Raw genomic sequence first — 4,440 nt, 5'->3', positions numbered from 1 at the left:
AAGCTATAAGAAAGTATCAAATGGAAATGCATGGAAATTAAGAGAAATAGCAGCATGGTAATTGGAATGAGATGTGTCTTCAGTGAACTGATTGATAGATTTTGGGAAAAAAAAAAAACTGTGACAATAAACTATGACCTTGAAAATAGATGAATAAAAATAACATGGATTGAAATGCACACACATACATTAGCATACAGTTGCACACATGCACATGCTTATACTGACTGTCACACACTAGTATTCACAGTCATGCATACTCACACACACACATTCCCATCAATACTCTCATACAAACTCATACACAATTATTTGCAATCTCCCCACTCATACGTTCTCACACGGATGTGTACCAGTTATCTAACTGATATCATCTTCAAAGACGGACCCTATATCCCACTGAGATCACAGTCACCAGAACAGAGGCTCTGCAGCATATCTTTCAGGAGGACACAATTAAGGTCATAACAATGTCCATGTAGAACCTGATGTTAAGATCTGATTCCCACTCACAGTGCAGACCTCAGTTCTCTCCCCACCTCTGTCATGGCCAATATTCAGCTGGACTCACTGGAACTAGTTTATTGAATCATTCATCATATTTTCTCTACTTAATTTTTTTGTAGCTGCCAGAACATGCTTGGTCCTAACCGATTCCTATGAAATTTTCCTGGAAAAGACTCCTTGTGGATCTTGCTACAGTGACTAGGAAATAAGCTGTGTGCTACTGCCCTGGTTCCCTTCGTGTGGTGTAGAGATCCCACCAGGGAAGAGGGGAAACCTGGCCCTGACAATGTTATTGGGGTCAGGCCAGCCCCCATTGGAGGACCTGGTGGACAGCTGAATATTTGGTGCACAGTTTTGACTCTAAGCTGGGACCCCATGAGGGGCCACCATGAGCTAACATCCACCATATTCACAGGTGTCCATCAGGATGACCTGGATGTGCACACCTGTGTTCTCTGCTCCTGATGCAAAGAGCCACAATTCGTCTTTGGGCAATTGTTCAGCCTCTGGGTCTCAGGTTTCTTGTATTGCTATTGGGGAGGTAGGGAAGATAGTTTCTGAGCAGTCTTCTATGAGTGTTTTTGTTTAATTTTCTTCAACATTCACCATCACAGAGCTTTGAATTTCCCCACATATTTTGGAAAGTATAAATGCCTAATTAAAAGAAGAAGCAGCCGCTCATTTTTACAACAGAGAGTGTTTCATGGTGCATTTCATCAAGAGTGTTTGGGTATGAACTCCTGCCTCATGAGGGCAGGAGATGGACATGGACCCCATGGCAGGTGGAGGAAGGGAGACGAGATGCCTTCTGTACTTGGGACCCTGAGGTGACCTTCCCTCACATTCTGGCACTGGGATCACAGGAGCATGGAGGAAACTATGGAAGCCATTTGCTGGTCACAGATACAGAAGTGGAATTAATAAAATAACATCCTGAATACTGTCATGAGGCATGCCTTGGCAAATAGAGGCAATTTCTCTGCTGTTTAAGAAACAGCTATTCCGTTGTGCACATGGATTATGCAAGCCCTGTCGGCAAACCCCTCCATTCTTCCGAGCGAGGTTTCTGTCTGGGCTCCTGCACACTCCCAGCCTCGCAGAGCCCTGTTCTGGCCTCTCAGGCTGTTCATGTGCTGCTGCAGTGTGTGCTTGGGGCTGTGTCTGCAGATGGTGGTTCACCTTTCACAGAGTCTGTGTGGCGGTTATGTTTGCAGTGGGGAGGAAGGAAGAGAGAGACATACACTGATAGGTAATAAGTCAAGTGCAAATACCAGCAATGCAAACGTGTTATTTAGTTAATTAATAATTAATAATTCCATTTAAACAAAATCCCTCTGAAGGCAAAGTCAGAATCAGATGTAGCAGAATATTGGGAAAAAAATTGAAAAGCAGAATCAACTTATTTGTAGTTTACCTATATCACAGTAAAGAAACAAATCTGTATTCTGCACAGCAATAGATTAAGAGGTGAGCATTGACAAAACTGAACACAATGAAGAGACCTGAGGTGACAGCTGTAAGGGAATCCAGGGACTGCACAGTAAATGATGGGCTGTGAAGGTCCCTGCTCCTGGGCCCACATTGGCAAACACCCCTGGGTGAGTCCACCTGGGCATGAGCAGAGTCACAGCGAGTCAATGACGTTAGACTCACTTGACTTCATATGGAATGTGAATCATATAGCTTCAAATATTAATGAAGAATTTTCTGAATGGCTACACACTGTGGTGCACAACTTAAAAAAATGGAGGAAATATGGATTTTTAAAAATATCACGTTGTTGTTTTTGTTGTTGGGTGCCATCAAGTCTGCTCCACCTCACAGAGTCCCTACGGACAGCAGAATGAAACACTGTCTCTTCCTTTGCCCACCTCACAATCCTTGTGATACTTAGCCCATCATTGAAGCCACCGTGTCACTCCATCTTGTAGAGGCACTTCCCCTTTTTCTCTGACCCTTCACGTTACCAAGCATGAGATCCTTCTCCAGGAAAAGGTCCCTTCTGACAATGTGACCAGAGTAGGTGAGACAAAGTCTGGCCATTCTCGCATTCATGGACCATTCTGGTTTTACTTCTTCCTGAACAGGTTTGCTTGTTCTTGTTGCAGTCCATGGTCCTTTCAGCATTCTTCTCAAACACCACAACTCAAAAGCATCAACTCTTCTTCATTCTTCCTTATTCAATGTCCAGCTCTTACATGCATATGAGCCAATTGAAAACACCACGGCTTGGGTTAGGCTCACATTAGTCTTGAAGGTGATAGATTTACTCTTCAGCACTTCAAAGAGATTTTTTTTTTTTAACAGCAGTTTAGCCCAGTAAAATACATGGTCTGATGTCTTGACTGCTGTTTCCATTGGTGTGTTTTGTGGAGACAAGTAGTAGGAAATCTTTAACAACTTCACTTTTTTCTCCATTTATTATGATGCTGCTTATTGGTCCAGTTGTGAGCATATTCACTTTCTTTACATTGAGGTATAATCCATTCCTCTTTAATTGGAAGAAGGAATGGTGTCATCAACATCTCAGGGAATTGGACAGAGAAAATCTTATGAATATCAGTGAAACACTGTCTGATACATCACTGAAAAATATCATGGCCTATGAATGAAAATAATAATGATAATAAAAAACAGTGCTTCTATTTGAACTTCATGGGACTGAGCGATGTCAGCACTGCCTGCCTGGTTTTGATCTCATCACAGACGGAGGACAGGCTGAAGTGTGTTACTCCCTACTTTGAAAAGCAGTGAGCAATATACCAAGGGGATGTCCCTCTGTGACCCACGTGAAGATAATTCCATTATTTTCATTTTTTTCTCTGCACTTATGCTCTTCTCTTAATTTTACCTTGGTGTCTAAGCAAAATGAACTGTCCAGTAGGATCCATGAAAGGAAGTGCTCTATGTCCATCCCTCAGTATTGATACAATTCATTAACAGAGATTGTCTCTACTTCCTATTTCAAAATAACATAAATCCAAATGGAGATATCATCTGTAGATGGCATGTTGGGTGTAAAAAGCAATTAATTATTTCCATGCAGTCCTGGAAAATAGAATCCAACATTCACTGCAAAGATTGAAAGAGAAAATGTAGAGATGAAGCTAAGAACTATGAATGTTATCGTTAGATGTTCATGAGGACATGGAACAAACCAGGACAAAAGGGTCAGGTCACTGGTCACAAACAAGATTTGAAAGTATTACATATGTGACTGTCACTAGTTGTGGAAACACCCCAGACAATATAATCCAGAAAAGAAACATATCCCAATAATCTATGTGTCTTCAAAGAGAATCAAATGAGTCCGGTGTTCTTATGTTAATCACTGCAATAACGATGTCAGCCCAGAGAATGTGCCTTCCATTCCTCGAACCACAGGGAAGGTAATGGACCAAGGGACCAGCACTGTGCTCTGAACTCTGTGAATTTGTTTGTGCAAAAGCCTCCAGTCCTGAGGGTCCACCCGTCGAAAGACAGTGAGCAGCAGCAATACTGCATCAGTCTCGTGCCTGGGAGATGCGGAGCTCCACTGTTGGGCTGGTGGGAATGGAGGACACCCATGCCCTTCAAGTGCATTCCTAGACCATGCTGAACTTCACTAAGGTTCTGTCCATCTCAGCTCCCTCTCCTCTTCACCCTTGACTTTACCCTGCACCCCAAAGAAGGTCCTAGTTGTGGAATCCCACTGGGGTCTCTGCCTTGAATCTGATCTTTCAGAAGCAGAATGCCCAGCTTTTCCCCGACATACCTTTGGGTGAGTTGGAACCACCAAACTTTCAGCTAGTAGCTGAGAGCTTACCCGTTCATTTCACCCACATACTCCATTGACCTGAGTCTGATTGGAAAAGGATCTTCAGGTTTCCCAGAAGTTCATCAGAACTCTGATCCTGGGGACCCCTGGCAGTCATTCCCCCTCCAAAAGACACA

This window comes from Orycteropus afer, unplaced genomic scaffold, assembly GCF_000298275.1.
Source record: "Orycteropus afer afer isolate SDZICR_OR568_19922 unplaced genomic scaffold, OryAfe1.0 scaffold01925, whole genome shotgun sequence".
NCBI lineage: Eukaryota > Metazoa > Chordata > Mammalia > Tubulidentata > Orycteropodidae > Orycteropus > Orycteropus afer.
Note: the sequence above shows the minus strand (reverse complement) of the source record.